Source organism: Alligator mississippiensis, chromosome 2, assembly GCF_030867095.1.
Source record: "Alligator mississippiensis isolate rAllMis1 chromosome 2, rAllMis1, whole genome shotgun sequence".
In the NCBI taxonomy this organism is placed as follows: Eukaryota; Metazoa; Chordata; order Crocodylia; family Alligatoridae; genus Alligator; species Alligator mississippiensis.
The window spans coordinates 96,343,785-96,362,466 of NC_081825.1; the positions used below are offsets into that span (position 1 = coordinate 96,343,785).

The 18,682-nt window shown below is 41.5% G+C and overlaps 1 protein-coding gene across 2 annotated transcripts in view; it reads left to right on the plus strand.

Annotated features, from left to right (window-relative positions):
- The window catches only part of FBXW7 (F-box and WD repeat domain containing 7), a 279,170-nt gene that overhangs the window by 114,042 nt on the left and 146,446 nt on the right, over positions 1 to 18,682 (plus strand). The window contains exon 3 of one of the 2 annotated variants that reach the window (XM_059721977.1): positions 4,520 to 4,619. The exons of the other annotated variant lie outside the window; for it this stretch is intronic. The gene's annotated coding sequence lies outside the window, so the exon portion shown is untranslated. The remainder of the gene's footprint in view (positions 1 to 4,519; positions 4,620 to 18,682) is intronic. 2 annotated transcript variants of the gene reach the window in all.

Genomic DNA, 18,682 nt, shown 5'->3' on the forward strand with positions numbered 1-18,682 from the left:
GTTGGTGAGTACCAAAATTGTCTTGTGAAAGTAGTAGAAATGGCTCTGGGGGTCAGTACAGTTGCAGTCTTGGAACATATCCCTATTTGTTACATTTTAAAGTGGGTTTCCTTTATACGAATTCAAGTTATGCGCTGTTTTCCAGGAATGCATATACAGCATAAAGCAAGGGAAACCTGTATACAACAAAACATTATGTGGAACTCATCCTGTAATACACAGAAAAATGCACTAAGAGCCAAACAGTGTTGAGGGTAATGTGTGTTGAAATAGTTTGGGATCCTTCTCTGTTAAAGTAGTCTGTGAAACCCTTGATTGTGAAGATACCAGATGTGAAGATACTGGAAATAGAAGAAGAACAAAGTGTGTTGCTCTGGATAAATAATATATGACTTGATTTTCATGGGTCCTTTTCCCTATCCCAAGACTTGAAAATAAAAGCAAATAAACAGGTTAAGTTTCAGCAACTTGGTGAATGTTTAAGATGCAGTTCTCCTTCCTTCTCTGTCTACCTTAAATATACATCTAAATATATCTTTTTAAGATATAGGCTGGAAAATTTTTGGAGAGATTTTGAAGTGGTAGAGTAAAAACATTTAATAGGATTATTAATAACCTTGAGGTGGGAGAGTACTCATTTTTTCCCATCCTGCACGAGGTGTTGTTTACAAGATTGGAGCTGGTACTTTTCAGTGTGCACATCTGCACATGCACTTAATGCGGCTGAATATACTCTGGCTCAAATAATCCCGACGCTGCTGTCTACATGTGTGTTTAAGTGCGGTAATTTACTGTGGTGCTGGATACCACTTGTATCTGATGGGACGATCTGGTAGCATAGTAAATTAGTCTACTGTTCTCCAGTTTTCGTGCATGTGTAGATGGTGATGCTTTACTGTAGCAAATTAATCTTCTGCTCGGTAAAGCATCTCATGTAGATGCACCCACTATCTCTTATACACATCCTGGACTGAAGCTGTACTGCCCCCTTTCATAAAGCCTGAATAGTTACAGGGCTGATATATCATGTTGTTATATGTTTTCAGTTGCTGCCTGTATATTTAGGAGACCCTCAGAAGTTCTTCAACAGTACCTGCTGCCTCCATTTTTCTTTAATCACTGGTAAAATACGCAGGCTAACAGTTAGCATTATGTACAATGAATTATATTCTTAGCTTTACCTGCTTCTTACTTAATCCCAACACATAGTTCTGCCAAATCAAGTTTTTTATTTTTTGTCAGCTTTTCATATTGTATTTCAGCCTTTTTACCTTATGTTGTTTCAGTGCTAATTCTAAAACCATTTTTAAATAGTTGGTGTTTAATAGTGATATTTGGTACATGTGAAAATTGGATCATATTTATGAAGCCATTCAGGGAAAACAGGGATTTAAAATATTTGTCATCCTTGAACAGGTACTGTTGCTACTGTCCCATTTATAATATATGTGACTTATTTTTCAAGACTTTTGGGTTACTAGTGTTTTCTAAATCATATTGAGATTCTCAAATGGTAGTGGTAGCTTGAAGATTGTTTCTGGCTGTCACCCCTTATAGGTTGGAGCTGGTGTGTAACTGGGGGCTGAGGCGGGAATTAACACTCAAAAACTTACCCATCTGTTAGGCAATTCTTCATTTGTACAGAAAACCAGTTGCCTTTCATATACTGATTTTTGTTTAAAAAATCCAGTTGAAAACATTAGAACCTAATGAAGAAGAAGGTGCTACATATCCGGTTAAGGCTTTAATTGTTCAGAGGCTGGTTTTACAACCTAGTGTTTTGTGCACTTTTAAGTTTTAATTCATTAGCTGGATTTGATTTGTTAACTAGATGTTCCTGCCCCTGTGTAAGTATTGAGGGCTTGCACTTGTGCCTTTTATTCCAGGGGTATGTCCCCAGTGACCACTGAATGGACAGTGCTGAACAAAAAAAGGGTTAACAGGATATATGCACACGGAAAATATAGTTTTTACATTTTTAAGGTAAATGTATGGGCATTCTTTAGTTCCTTTACAAAATACACAGAGCTTCCATCTAATCCAAGCCAGTGAAGTTTTAATATATTTCTTCTAGGTTTCCTAATGGTATTGTATGGCACAGACCCATTCCTTTAAAATTTGTAGAGAGTAAATTGAGGAAGTGTTAATTTCATTTGATTACACTGATGGATTTCTCCATGTGTATATTACAAGATTTTATTTTGTTCACTGTTTGACTGGACATTTCGGAGATTTCATGCAGACTAGTTTGGGCTCTACTATGTTCTGCTGAAGGTGCTAATATGACATGATCTCCTTAATGCCCTGCATTCTTATCTTTTCCTTGTAAAATGTCTTGTTTACTTATGGTAACTGCAAAATGGATTATGCTGAATAAAACTAGCCTCCACTGACTGTTCCACCAAAAGATTTTCTTCTACAGGTTTGCTTGGCAACTTTTGACTTTTCTTGGGGTTGCTATGTGAACATGTAAGTTAGTGTAATGTAAGTGTAATGTAGTGTAATGGAAGGAGGAGTATGTTTGTATTATTTTTTTTTTTAGTATATTTGAATTTTCTGAAGTAGTATTTTTCCAAAGTATACATTGTAAACATTTTGGGAGATAATTTCCAAAGTATATGTTGGAGCTAGGATCCTCACTGTTTGATTTAGTGATAATGGAAGACATTTCCTAATTACATTGTGGCTGTGCCAGTTGGCTCTACTCAGAGTTCTGTTGTCCTCAGCAGTGAACAAACAAGTAGATGGTCCCTATCTCAATTCAGGATGATGATGTGATATAAGATAAGGTAGTATGGAAAAGACATCTTTTATGCAAGTTAAGCCTGTGGCTATTGAGATAAATTAACTTAAGCTAATTGTAATTGATATTTCCATAGTTTTGATTAATAATATTTTTTTCCTATTCAAACAAAAGTCAAAATTAGGATGCTGTCTTTAGAGATTATTAAAAATAACACTGGGCACGTCCCAAAAGTTCTTTTAATCCTACTCAGACAGGGCCAAATATAAAAAACTGAATTTAATTAGCGAGTCTGAATAGAGAAATAAGAACACAGATGTAGAAAGGATGGTGTGATGTTAAGAAAATGCTGATAGTAAGTGGAAGTCTCTTTCTGCCATAAGGTAAAATACAAGTTAAGGCAGTAGGCAAAGGATGAGAGACCGGGACTAGTAAGAACAGAAGATTGAAAGGACCATAGTAAATAACAGGAGAGATGTAGGCTGAGCTGGGATTGTTGTCATGAAGGATTTGAAATGATAGTTACTCTTTCCCAGTGTATGAAATCTCTTGGGGAATAATCTTTTCTAAATACAGATAGAATATCATCCGTGTGCTGATAATGCACAACTGTGTATCTTTTGCCATGTGGACCCTGTGTTTTTCGAGCATTGGCATACCTCAGATAAATGTTCATGATTGAATGAATGGGATTTTACATATTCTTGGTCTTTGGAAAAAAAAAAATTCTACCAAAAAGCTCCCTGTTCTAGAAGGCTTGTTCTTATGTGTTCTGGCTTTGTCTTGTTGAGAAATTGTGCTGGCATGGTGTAAATCAGAAATCAGATGGTCTTGACATCACTTTTGATAGGAAGACTGTCAGAAGAGAAGAAAGAGTTTTCAGGTACATCCAATACAAGTCACTTAACTTGCTCTTGTGATGATTGTGCAAAAGAATTACAGGCTCTCTATAGTAAGAGGTGTCCTACTTCCTTGAAGGATAGTTTCATTCTTGTTGCCTATTTGGAGTAAAGCAGTGTGATTTGCTCTTTTAAAGTAGTGTGTTTCTGTTTTGCCCGTACTAATATATTTTCTCAATTTCAAGACAAGTCGTTCCCCCCCCCCCCCCCCCCCCCCAATTCATTATGGGGGAAATGAAGCCTGATCATCTTAGAATTGAGTTACCTGCAGGTAGTGCTTAGTCCTGGGCTCTTCTCTGGCTCCAGCCTGATTCCCTTGCTGTTCTCTGGTTCCCTGCTGAGCCAGAGAACAGCAGAGGAATCAGCCCAGAGCCAGAGAGCAGCCCAAGATCCAGCGTACAGCTAGAGAGCTGTAAGGGAATCAGTGCTCAGTCTTGCTGATCTCTGGTGCTCAGCTGATTTCCTGTGCCACTCTCTGGCTGTGTTGGATCTTGCACTGCTCCTTGGCTTCCTGCTGATCCAGGCAGCCTCAAGGAACCCAGCACAGATGCACCCAAGACCATAGGTGGTGGGGGGAGGGCAAGTGGCTGGGGGCAGGTTGAGGGGGTGCAGTACGAGTGTTTGCAGGGCAGGCATGGGGTGGGGGGTGGGAAGCAAATGACATGGGAGCAAGGGTCCAGGTTCAAGCTGCATATCCCCCTTGCCACTTGCATCTTCGCTGCTTATACCCCCTTACCACAGCTTCCTCTGCCACAGCAGTGGGGGGATGAATTTAAGATGAGCTTCCAATAATTAGAATATTTATATGAAAAATTATAAAATTATATTTTTCCATAGAATCTGGGGCATCTTAAATTCAAATTTTCCTTGGATTCAGGTAAATAAGGCAAGTACATGTCATCAGCTGCAGAGAGGATTTCCACCATTGCATCTGAAGTCGGCGGGAGACCATGTTCTGACTTTGACAGACTCTACAGGTACAACTCAGTCCTCCCTTTAATCTGGCTCCCTGCATTCCTTGCACTATTTTTTTTTTTTTTTTTGAAGAAGAACAAGAAAAAAATGAAACATGATCATCCAAAAAGGAAAAAAAAGACATTTGAGAGATTTGATCTTTGTGACCAGTGAAGAATGCCTGAAAACTTGTGTTGTTGTTTTATAATTCTTTCTGAATGATGGCTCGTGTTAGAAATTCAGGTTTGGTCGATCCTGTTTTTTTAAAAAAAACTCTGAAGAACCATAGGTTTGTGACACTTGTGTCAGTCTAGGTTCATGAAGACAGCTGACCATGCTTGGGCTACTGTAGAAACATAAGACTATACTAGAGCCAATGCACAATAGGCATCCACTGATGCAAATTAGAGGCTTGTAGAAAGATCAGGAATGGAATATCTAGTCACTACAATTCCTGGTTATTTAGTTTTTTTATTGTTATGTGTAGCATAAACCTGTGGAGAGCAATGTTCCATTTTTTCCTTTTCTTTTTCAACTTTTTTACTGTTGTTTCCCTCCCCTCCTCCTTTTGCCTGCTCACTGCACCACTTTCTTTCTGAGAGGGATTCAGTATTTAAGACACCTCATGTTTTACATAAGGGCGGATTTGGATATCTGGACTTGTGCTTAATATACCACCCTTCTCTGTGAGTAGTCCAGTGGGATTACTTGTAGAGTGGGGTACCAGTCAACCTACAGAGGTTTCCCTCACTTTATGCTGTACATGCGTTCCTGGAAAATGATGCGTAACTCAAATTTGCATAAAGGGAACTCACTTTACAAAGTAACATATAGGGATATGTTCCAAGACCTCGACTGTACTGACCCCCAGAGCCATTTCTACCACTTTTACAAGACAATTTTGGTACTCACCAACAGCAGACTGTGCACACAAGTGCAGCGTGGTGGTGAACGTTATCATAATGGGGATGGCAAGTACAGAAACATGTGTTGCAGACAATGAGCAAGGAGCACAGATCCACACAGGAGACTGTATTTTAGTACACATCACTCCCACAACGCACCACACAAAGCAGCTGACTGTGGTCTTCCACCACAGGGATAGCATGAGTGAATTTACCTCGCATATAATGAATTTTTGGCATAAAAAGGGTCATCGCATAAGAGCGAATTCGCACATACAGAACCCGCATAAAGTGAGGGAAACCTGTACCAAGTTAGCTCCTGTCTGCACAGAGATAAAGGAAATTTGAAATAACCAACTGAAACAGGCATGTTCATCCCCAGGCCCACAGGCCAGATCCAGTCCCCATTGCTGTCTGTGGGCTCCCTATGAATCCTGTAGGGAAAGGCAGTGGCCGTGCATGCTAGATCTGGAGTACAGAGCGGACCAGGACCCAATCATAGCATATGCCCCCCCGCTTCTCCCTCTCTCCCCTGAAGCGGAGCCTGATCCTTGCCAGGCAGGAGTGGCATACCTCCCACCTCCCCCCCGTCTCATCCTGGCCAGGCCCCACACACTGGGATCGGTCCTGGAGACCCATGCCATTCTTGCCTGGCTGTGACTCAACTCTGGGTGGGTGGAGCCAGCACAGAGTCCCAGGGCCTGATCCAGACCACAGAGCAGCCCTATGTCGTTCAGCTGGCCTGTGGGGATAAAGCTATAAGCACTACTTAACTAAAAGGTACAAAGTTAATATGTGTTAAACCTTCCCCACTCCATGTGGATTTTCTCATTCAGGAATGAAGTGGTTTCAGTTGGCTGTGGCATAGAACTACAAAACATTAAGGCTACTGTACTCCTGAATCTTCTACTTGGGGGCTCAACACTTTTAGCTGATGGAGCTTTAAATTTCCTGAGCATCCAAGTATTAGATGCCTTTCGGTATATACCCAGAGGCTGAAAAGTATCAAAATAGGACCCTGCATGAATGTTGAGTCTGACCATACTTTCTTACATTGTGCCCTCACTGCAGCATTAGCCAGGGTGTTGTCCCATCCTCCTTTCTATCTGCACAGGAAAACCTCCAGTCCAGGCTTGATAGTGCTTCAAATCTAAGGTAACAGGGACAGCTGAGATGTGTAGGCTTGAGCTCTGGTTTCACTTGAGTCCCAATTTATTATCTGTTTGTTTTGCAGGCTAAATAAGCCTGGATCTTATTCTCCTCCTCCCCCCAGCTCAACAGGAGCAACTTGTCCATATTTCTGCACTGCTACTTAATTCTGTGCTTTCCTAGTCCATTTTTGGTCCTTTCTTCAGCATCTGAACAGAGGTTTTTTCTGTGCATCAGCTCAATTACATATCAGATTCTCTTTGCTTGTTGACCCGTAGTCTCCCAGTTTTCTTTATTTAGGAAGGCACTGTTCTCTTTTTGTCTTGATCATTAATTTGAGTTATGAAAAATGGTTATGTAGAAAGAGCAGGGATCAGCAACATTTTGCTACAGTGGGCCACTTTAGCAGAGCTTAGCTCCTCTCACAAGTCATTTCCAACCTGGCCCATGCCCCCAGATCCAGAAGCATGTAATTACAATCACTGTTCCCTCCCTGTATTGCTGCCAGTGCTGCTTTTTCCCTCTAGAGTTGTGAAGCCCCTCACCACAGAAATACTGCCAGAGCCCCATGGTTCCATGGCCTGGGTCCAGTTTGTGGGCCATAGGTTGGAGAATAAAATAGAGGATATTAAGTTACTCCACTGCAGAGGCTAGATTTTTGGATCTGGCCAAAGATCTCACTGAATGTCTTCAGTTAGGTCAGAGTTGACTGAAGGCCATCTTTACGCAGCCATGATCTCCAGGGTGGCTGGGTCCAGTCCTGTCTCCATTACAGGCTATGTTTTAACTTTCTCCAAGAAATGCTTCCCCTGTGTTGCCAGTTGTCTTTCTGATAAAGTTGTGATGCAAAAGCAGGGACAACCCATAATTTGGGAAATGTACCTAGAACAACATTTTAGGCTTAGTGGACAGAAAAAATGGAGACAAAGAAATCAGTTGAGTGCCCTACAAATCACTTTGTGGTTTGCAGATGGAATATCTTAATGACAGAGTTCTTGCCAAATGCTGTTTGCTTTTGCCTTCAGAGCAGTCTGCATTAATAATGAGCATTCAACTTGAGCATTATTTACATAAAGTATTGTTCTCCTGTTGCTGCCACAAGCAGCAACCTCATGATAGACAGAGAAGAAGAGCAGCCTGGGTATGAGCAGCACAACTTAAAGCACTGCTAGGAAGTATGAGATGTCCCATCAGAAATCACACCATTAGTTGCATGGGTGTGGTACAGGTACAGCTTGGCAGTTGGGATGCTAGCCAGTTGGTTTAGGTAGCTTGTTTTGAGGATGTCTTGGGCTCACACTGCAGCGAGTATTATATTCAGTATTTAAATCAAGACTTAAAATGAAGATGAATTTACTGCTTCCCTAGGTGAACTGCTCCAGTGAATAATTATATTCACAGTTAAGAATGTCTAGTTGGAATTTTTTTAACATCAGCTTCTGGCAACTGGTTCTTGCTCTGTTTTTGTCTGTTAGATTGAAGGCCTAGAGCAGAGCTTTCCAAACTTTTCATGTTGGTGACACACTTTTTAGACATGCATCATTTCGCGACACAGTAATTCAGTTCCAGGGGAGGGGCCAAGGGAAACAGACGCGAGTAAGGGAGCTCCACGGTGCCCTTCCACAAAATTTTCTGCATTTCGCGTGACACACCTACACACTGCCGCCGACACACTGTGTCGCGGCACACAGTTTGGAAAGCTCTGGCCTAGAGAGTAGGTATTTCTCAATGGTAATCAAGTTGCTGCATTTATTCTTTTTAGTGGGGAGCAAGGGATGGGGCAGTGGGGGGGGAGGGTGGGAAAGGTGGCAGGGGAAAGCAAATGGTGGGAAGCAACCAAAGGCATTGGGGGGTAGGGGGGGAGGCTGAGGGCTGTGGAGGGCAAGGGGCAGGCATAGGCAGGGAGAGGGGGCAGGTAGTAGGGGGGCAACATGGCAGGGTATTGCAGGCACAGGCAAGGGATAAATGACAGTGGTCTGGTCCCTCAACCCCTTCTGCTGCTTTCCCCACTACAGCAGTGGGGGGACAAATTTAAGATGACCCTCCAATAATTAGATATTATACATAGAAAATTATAACAGATATATAATTATCCATGTGTAGATTCTGATTATTATGGGGGGTCATCTTAAATTTGGAATCATCTTGGATTCAGGTAAATATGATAGTGTGAGGATTTTGAATTTGTGGAGAGGAGAAACAGAGTATAGTGTGGATGGATCCTCAGATGCATCTAACTTTGTCAGATTAGGTAGAGAGCGATGGACTTCACTAGTAATGTTTTGGATTAGCTGACCCTTTGTGGAGGAGAGAGAAATAATGCAAAAAGAACAGTTACCTTCTGGTTAAGATAAAACCCTGCCAATACTTGGCTTTGTGAGGCAGTATATATGTAGAAGGAGCTAGGAATGAGCAGAGACGCTTATCTATGGGCAAGAGGCAAAAAGAATAATAAGGGAAAGAAAAATGGGGAGGAGAGAAGAATAAACCCACATTTAAAGATATAATTATAACTAATATTATTATTAACTAAAATATAATTATAGTTTTAAGTCTGCTAGCAGCCATTTACACCACAATTATGTTATTAGAGTACATTATAAATTCTAAGTTAATATAACTATACAAATGTCCATTTTAGAGTTCTGTGGCAGGCCAACGCATCTTCTAGAATGTATGTTGAAAGTCAGCTATTGGACCCCTTAGGCTAATATACAGTGGATCTGGTTAGTCTCTGGGGTAATGTATCCCTATGCTCTTATTAGTTGGTGCACTGAAACTTTGCCAGTCCCATTGACTTGACTTGCACACACAGCACATTGGCTTAATCATCACTCATTAAAGCATAAGTAGTCATTTCCAAATATACATGCATACTAAATCCTAATAGAACTTGCATCTGATAATTGTTTGGCTTGAAATGTTCTGACCCTATGCTCTCCATGGCACCTATCCAGTCAGCTGATGCTTGTGGAGCATTGAATTTTTTCAAGGTCTTTTTTTTACTCAAAAAGACCCAGATCAGCTGTACTGTTTTGTAAAATTGTCTTCTATTTGGTGGTGAGTGTAAAGCAGAAGTCCTTGATTATTTTATTCCCCCCATAGCATATAACTCCTATGTAGTAAGCACTCTGAATTTTTCTGGTAATAAATTGTACATTAAGCAGTTATCTGTATAAGCATTCAGTTCTCATACAGTTAACCAGAGTGTGGCTCTTGGGATTTTGGTGATATATTTCTTCTTTCATTATAAATGTAAAATCCATTTATTGCATGGTGTGAAATGTAGTGCTTACCATATAAAAGTTGAACATGGCTAACTGCTGATGACTAATCACTCCTGGATAATTAGTCATCGTTACCAATCACCTTGGAGTAAAAAATTAACTAGAATTTACTGTAGTTTTGCTCAGTGATGGTAATACTTATAAGTAATTCTTCAAAATCATCTGTGTTTTTCAGAAAGAAAAATAATCCAATAGTAGTGATACGTGCTTGTTGTGATATTGTCATGTGTTTCACTTGTCTCTAATCCTGATAGGTGCCTCTGCTACTTGTGTGCTATGGTTGGATGGTAGAAACTCATTCATATCTGAGTCAGGTTGCAACCAGCTTAACTGGCTGCGAGTTACCAATTTAAGGATGAACAATGCAGCATTTTGGGACAATTTTTATCTCAAAGGATACTACTTTTCCAAAGAGCTGGAGCTCATCAGTGGTCCTGTGCAATGGATTAGATAAGCAGCAGTCTTTGAAATAAAGTCACAGCAAAATGCATTCCAAAATAGCTGCTGAGGATATACTGCCAGTAAGCCAAACTTCTTGACCTTTACAATGGACGGAAAGGTTTTGATCAGCATAAAATGGTCCTAGAACCCTTGTTACTACTGAGTTGAGGAAGAAGCCTGTTTCAGAAAAAAAAAGCCAACTGCATACTGGGTTATATTAACAGGAGTATCACTTGCAAATCAAGGGAGTCTATTCTATTCAGCACCGATGAGGCCTTACCTGAAGCATGTATCCAGTTTAGAGCCTCATGCCTCAAGAAGGATGTGGACAGAGGGTGACAAAAATGATTAGGGGCCTGAAAAACATGAAAAAGTCAGTAAGAACTAGGGTTATTTAGTCTGAAGAAGAGAAGGCAGAATCAGGGATTTGATAAGTTGTCAAATACCTGAAGGGCATTTACAGGGAGGATGAAGATGGACTTTTCTGCGTGACTATAGGGGACACAACTAGGAGCAATAGCCTCAAGCTACAGTAGAAGAAATTAGGTTGTAGATTAATTAGGAGGAACTTTCTAACTATGAGGGTAATCACAATTGGAACAGGCTACCTAGAGAACTTGTGGAATGTCCACCCCTGGAAATTTTCAAAAGCAGGTTAGACAGACACTTGGCTGGGGTGGCTTAGTCAGGGATGATTCTGTCTTGAGCAGGGGACTGAACTAGATGGTTTTATGAGGTCCTTGCCAGTCCTATTTTCTTATGAATTTAAGTACTCCTGGTGCAGATGCTACCCCAAATGGCCAGAAGACTCAGAGATTCATTTGTTAACCCTGGCATGAGAGGCTTGCCAGAGACGGGCCTGAGGGCAGAAGGCATTTGTGGGGGTGAGGACAAAAACATTTCTGCTGTGGAGATCCAAGAATAGCCCTGGGAAGCTACTGCAGCTGAAACAGGTCCTTTGGTCTAAGGCAGCGGTGCTCAACCTTTTGGCCCTGTGGGCCAGATGACTGGTGTGAGGCCCAACTATGGACTGGATTGGACCCTGAGGCCTGTCACTGTCACCCTCCCTGCTTGATGCACCAGGATTAGGTCCTGGGGGCCCAGTACAGCTCCCTCACATGTGCTGCACATCAGGATTGGTCCATGGGGCCCAATGCAGCTCCTTCACACCCTGCATACCAGGACTGGGTCCCGGTGGCCCAGCACTGAATGCCCTCCCCTCCCCCTCCCCTGTGCTGGGGTTGAGTTGTAGGAGGCCATTATTGCTATCTCCTGCCTCCACCTTCTCCCTCCCCTTTCCCCTGCCCCATGATAGGTTTAGGTCCCAGGGGCCTGACACTACCCGCTCTGCTCCATGCACTGGGATTGGCCGTGCGGGCTTGGTTCCACGCCCTCATGTCCTCTGTGTGTCAGGAGTGGGTCCTAATGGCCAAGTACCACCCCCTCCCACCCTGCTTTGCTCCAGGATGGGGTCCCAGGGGCCTAGCACCACCTTCTCCCATCCCCCATGTGCCAGGATTGGATTCCAAGGGGCCGGTACTTCTCCTCCTGTCTCCAACTCTGCCCTGGGATTGGGTCCCAGGGGATTGGCACCTTCCCCTCCCAGTTCCCTATAGCAGGAATGGTGCCACCCCTGCCCAGCCCTGTATGCAGGGATCAGGTGCCAGATCCAGTCCACAGGGCTTGGAGGTCACTATGGCTAGGGACAGACATTACACATAAACTGGTTTAAGTGATCAGAAACTGGTTTAAATCTGTAACCAAGCAGATGCTCAGTGCACATAAACCAGATTGAAATGGCTGAAAATGGTTTAAGATAAACCTGGTTGAATGTAGCATCAGACTGAACTGATTTGTCTCAAACTGGTCTATGCAATGTCTGTCCCAGACCCCTTGCCAGTTTTGCTCTCTGGACTGGGCTGGGCAGGGCGCTCTGCTCCACAGCAGAGCTGGCTCCTCCTCTCTGCTCCCTGGCTGGAGCTCAACAGAGACTGCAGGTCTCTGCTGAGCCTGCCTGGCTTCCCCCTGCTTCCCCCTTCCCCTCCCCACTCCTTGCTAAGCAGGGATTGCCTCATCCTCTCTGCTTTACACAGACACCTCTCAGCATTAGCTAGCAGACCACATGCTGGCTATGGCCCATGCTGTGGCAGACGGGACAACAGCAGAATCAAGAGGTAGGTGGTAATGTTCCTCTGTTGTTTTCTTAATAGGCTGATAAAAACGGAGTGAGGGGCAATAAATACTGTGTTATCAATTCCCTGGTGGGCTCGTCAGAAGCAGGAGGGGTTACCCCTTCCTAATCAGAGTGTCCTGCTAGGTCCTGGCCATGCCCTCCTCAGCTCAGCACTGTAGAAGGGAAGGGAGGGCTGCTCTAGCACCCCCTGGCATGCGCCTGCATTTCTGGGGTGTCTGTACAGTTACGAACTGATTTAGCCTAGCCAGGTTAGACTAACCTGCAAAGATTGAATCCGTTCAGGCTCAGGGTTTTTGAGTGTCCCTAGCCCACGGGTCCAGAGATTTGGCAGCAGGGGAGCAATGCTATGGCACTGCAAGCTGGAGTTTGAGCATCCTTGGTCTAAGTCATGTAGGGATTGAGAGTTCAGCTGGGTGTTGGTCCAAGAAATATGTGAGAAACAAAGTTTTTGGATAGTATCTTTTATTGGAACAACTGCATAGTTAGGGAGAGGTTAGACAAGCTTTCAGAAAGTCTAGTCTTCCAACCATTTAAGAGTAGATCAATCAATATTCCTGCAGTCTTGCATACTCTTTGCTCTCTCTGGTGGACTATATAGAGGGCAGTCAGTATATGCTGGGTTGTCTGATCTACTTTGCCACATGGGCACACTGGTGAGTTTGTAAGGCCCATTTTACGTTTGATTTTATTGAACCCTTCATAGCCTGACCACAGTCTATTCAGGTTTACCCCTGCCTTATGTGGGAGTTTGACCAGGAGAGTATGAGGATGGTTGTGTAGTATGTAGTTGTTGTGGGGTGTGGTTGTTATTCCATTGTTCTTCCCACCTTCTCTGGGGGCCATGATGACAGAGTGTCTCTTACTTCCTCTCTGATGCTTCTGGTGGATACTGGTGTGGGTTTTATGCTTCTTAGACGTCTCTGCATTGGGTATTTTTCAATCATGTCATGTAGTGGATGATCTTCTTAGCCTTTGGTTGCCAGCAGTATTCCAGACCACTTGATGTTATGCAGGGGGATTCCTGCCAAGATGAACATGCTTACCTGTCCTGTGTATACCAGACAGCCACTTATTGTTCATAGTGCAGAATTCAGGGCACTGTTTAGTTTGTGGGTGTGGGTGCTAGTTGCCCACACAGGGAGGTAGTATTCTTTAGTAAAAGATATCACCACAAAGACCTTGCTTCTCTTAAGGAGCTAGAGGGATAGCAGATTTATCCAGCCTCCAGAGCTGCCCACGTTCAGGAGTTTTTAAAGTTTTTTAATGTTCTTTCTCCTGGGCTGCAGGTTGTATGCTACATCTCTTAAGAAGTGTACCAGAGAGTCTTACCCCAGCTGTATAAGGATTTGCCCAATAGAGTTGCCATATCATATACTTTTTTTAACACAATGGGATTAGGTATATGACCAGTATAAAATTAGTTATACTGTCTTCAGACTGTCTTGTAACCTAAATTAGAACCTCTACAGCCCTTATACAACTTGAAGTTATTCTGATAATATTATATTAAATTTGGCCCAGAGCTTAATTTACATTGCTGCAAGAAGGATGCGGATAACCTGGAGAGGGTCCAGAGAAGGGCAACTCGTATGGTCAAGGGCCTGCAGACCAAGCCCTACGAGGAGAGACTAGAGAAACTGGACCTCTTCAGCCTCCGCAAGAGAAGGTTGAGAGGCGACCTTGTAGCTGCCTTTAAGTTCATCACGGGGGCACAGAAGGGAATTGGTGAGTATTTATTCACCAAGGTGCCCCCAGGGGTTACAAGAAACAATGGCCACAAGCTAGCAGAGAGCAGATTTAGATTGGACATTAGGAAGAACTTCTTCACAGTTCGAGTGGCCAAGGTCCGGAACGGGCTCCCAAGGGAGGTGGTGCTCTCCCCTACCCTGGGGGTCTTCAAGAGGAGGTTAGATGAGTATCTAGCTGGGGTCATCTAGACCCAGCACTCTTTCCTGCTTATGCAGGGGGTCGGACTCGATGATCTATTGAGGTCCCTTCCGACCCTAACATCTATGAATCTATGAATAAAGCAATTACTTTCTTTGCCATTAAGATTAGTATGGAGAGAGGTTAGTCTGAAGTCAGAAGATGGGGGGGGGGGGAGGGAATGGCACCTTAAAGACTAACTTGTTCAGAAAGGCATAAGCCAGTGGGGCTCAACCTTTTTGGCAGGCATGCCACAACTTAAGCCCTGCACCCTCCCTGAGTGCCACTCTGATCCCCTTCCTCCACCAATCTACTGCTCTGCTTTCTGCTCCCTGCCCAACTTCCTGCACAGAAAGGCTGCTAGTAGCATGCATGCCACAGGTTGGCCACTTTTGCATACGCTTTCATAGGATACAGTGTACTTGATGAAATTCCATGAATAGTTTAGGAGAGACCAAAATATTTGCACACAGAAAAAAAAATTGCTCACGCACCACAGTTCTTCGGTTGGGACTGTCCTATGATTTTATATAGCTGTATGCTTGGAAAACTTAGATTTTTGTATTTGCAGAAGAGGAATTAAAAAGTTTTATTTAAAAAGGTACAAATATAAAATTAAGAACCTAAATCAAGATGGGAATGTGTCCATGAGGGCATTTTAATTATAAATTATATGACAAAGTAAGTGGAACTTACTATTTTCTTTACTTTTTTAAGACCTTGGTTCTTTCTCTTGAGAGAATTGTAATAATTTAAACTTGAATTTGAGAAGGGCCTCAGGGGACAGAGGGAATGCTGGTGGTGGGGAGGGAGAGGGAAACTGGGACATGTAGTTCCTGTGTGCTTGTTTATGGCCTGAATAGTTGCAGGAGAGTATATGCTGCTTTACTGTTAGCCTTTGGTAGCAGAAAGATTTGCTTCTCCCTTTTGGAGAAAGGGAGAGAGAGAGAACCATTGTGTTTTACTGGAAAAGAATGGTTTATCTTGTTGCATTTCACAAGTACTCATTTCCTACCTAAAGAGATGTTAAGCTTTTTAATGAATAGAGCCATTCAGCAGTTTTCAGTATATTTATTTACATTAGATATCTCAGTAAATCCCAACACAGTCCTATAAATAAGTCATAACAGCGGTGCTTTACTGTGGTTTATTGCTTACCATGGTCACACCTCTCCAATATTTCTTATTTCAAAGCATTTTCATTCCAAAGCAAACCCATTCACATTTTATGGTAAAAACATCAAATGCAAAATCATTGCTATGAGAAAATAAGTAGCTACTTCTGCAAAAAGGACTTTCATAACTTCGTAATTTTCCTCCATGAATAACTTGTGTCCATTTACAACAGGTCTTTGTCAAATATTGAGTCCCTTGTTTTGGCTTTGCAAGATAGGGTTATGCCTCCGATTCTTTATCATCTGATATGCTCTCTGCTTCTTCAGTGATCTAGAGTTTGCTTATATTTTGTCAAAGATATGTACTTTTGGGGGCTGGGGAGAAGAGAATAGGAGATATAGTATTTCTTTATAGTAGAGTAGATAAAAAAGTGTCTAAAAGTTCTATTAGAAATTCATGTTTTCTTTGTTTTCCTAACCAGCAAAGTTTCTTAAGTAAGTTAGGAATCACAACTCATGGTGTAGAAGTCATATCTTTTATTAGACCAACTAGATTTTTGCAAAAAAAAAAAATTTCTTTAATTGCAAGCTTTTGGGCACATATTATGGCAAAACAGAAAGGAATATTTCAAATTTGGTAGAAATGTAAATTATTTGGAGCAAGAACCTGATATTCAAATTATTTTGTGGACCTGTAATAGTAATATTAGTAAATAATTTTCAGGGTTTTTTTGTACCTTCCTTTGGATAAAAAAAAAAAAATGGTAAAACTCTGTGTACAGCTTTAGGCATTACATATTACTTTGCATAACTAATAATTTTATTCTTCAAAAAGGGGAAAAGTTGAGAAAATAAGCCTGGCTCTTTACTTTACTTTAAACCAGGATTGTCCTTCCTCTGAATGGCTTAGGCCCACAAGTCCCCCTCAGCCATGCGCTCCCCTAATCCCCCCCCCCGGGCTACATGCTGCACCATGTAGAGCTCTGCCCACCTTCCCCCACTGCATCACACAGGCTCTTCATATGTCATGGGATTTGGGTAGATATGAAAATTAAAAACTGTCATACAATATAAAGATAGAAGGGGACCAAGTCAAGGTTCCTAACATTTGAAACTTTTGCATCCTTAATGTTCTTTTAACAGGATACATTTGTTCACATTTAGCTGCATATTCTAATTTCCACTGGCATATGCAAATCATTTGGAAGACATTTCTGTTTACATTACGGGTTTCTAATGTATAGCACGCGGCAGCTTGAAAGTATCTAGAGATAGCTGGTGAAGAAGTCCTGTTCTACAGGCCAGCTCTTTACACAGCAAGCAGATGAGGTGGGTGGTTCACTCAGCAATCAAGTGATATCAATAAGTGGCTTTGTCACTTTTGTCTGCTTTCTAACATTAGAGGAGTTAGAAAAGGCAGATTAATCCTACCATACTTGCTCTGACCTGTTGTGCTTCAACTGGGTGTCTCTGAGTTAAGGAGCTTGGGTGGTTGGAGAATCAAAGCTTCTGTCACATTTTTCTTCCCCCCGGTATATAAATATAAAAATCAGTCTACTCTTTCTCGAGAAATACAAGTGTTTCTTTTTTTAAAGTAGGCTAGATACAGTGTTAATAGTATTTGTTGATGTGGAGAATAAAATTATCGAACACTTTAAAAGATCTTGCGTTCATCTTGCTCTAATTAAAAATTTGTCACAGAGGGAAATAGGGTAATGTGTTCATTTGTCCCTTTCAGGCATTCTGTTGTGTAGATTTATGGCCAGAGAGAGGCCATTATGATCCTCTTGTTTGACACCATATTCAACACAAGCCAAAGAGACTCAATTTCTGAATCAAGCCCAGGACTTTTGTTTGAGTTGTACTGTTTCTTAGATAGCCTGTACTGATTTAAAGACTTCAAGTGATGAAGAGTCTATTATATCCTTAAACAAGTCATCTTAGTCATTAATTACTCTCACAGTTAAAAACTTGCATCTAAGTTTATCCATCTTCAGCTTCCAACCACTGGATTTTTTGTCTTCCCATATTTGAACTTTCTAGTGATCAAGTCACCTCCTAGCTTTTTCCTCAATGCATTAAATGGACTGAGCATCTTCAGTCTCTCAAAACTCAGGATTTCACATCTCAGATCCTTTTTGTAGCTCTTTCTTGAACCCTCTCTGTAGGGCTTTGTTACTGAAGAGTGAAGGCAGGCAGCAACTATCATGGGGTCATGGGTTTTCTGGATGGATGGCTCTGTGCTCCTTCAGATTCTTGGAGATTCTCCAGACTTTGTTCGGCTCATAGTATTAGAAGAGCAGTAACTGAAACAGTTTTTCTTAATTATCTAGTTGGAATTTTTAAAATCTTTTTTTTTTTTTTTTTTAACTGAAAGGAATAAATAATTATTTCAGCTGTAGCCTATTTGTGTCCATTTTCTGAAATGATAGAGTAGGATTTGATTTTAGTATCTTAAAATGTTATTGCCATGAACAATTTAAACAATTTTTTTTCAGGACAGTAGTTGAATGCTGTAATGAAGCAAGAGAGAGAGACCTAGAATGAATGTATCAGTTTGCCAGAGAGTGCATCTTAACATATTTAAGTTTGTGAATTTAAGTTGCAAATAAATTACTTTTGTGAATTGTGGTTTGAAATATAGCTATCAGCTTTGCTTTTAGAATGTTGTGTATATTGTTTAGATCTTAAATGTATCCGTTTGGAGAAAAATAATTAATACCCAAATTACATTCTGCATTTGTTCATAGATATTGGAGGATAACCTTAAGTTATAACCTTTTTAAAGGGATTGCAATAATTACAGTCACTCTTTGATTTGCTGCCTAGAGTTATTCATCTGCTGGGTTATCTGGTTTGCTTTTGAGGTCTTGTTTATACTGTGTATAATATAGTAAGGTCTAGCAATGGTTATAACCTTAAGAATATCAAGAACTACATGTAATTCAAAATTTTCAAGTATTGCGTCAACAATGTCACCGCATAATTTTACTCGGAGCGTAAAAAGAAATAACCTTGTCCCATATTCTGCTAACATAAACCTTGTTTTGCATCATTTTTTAAAGATAA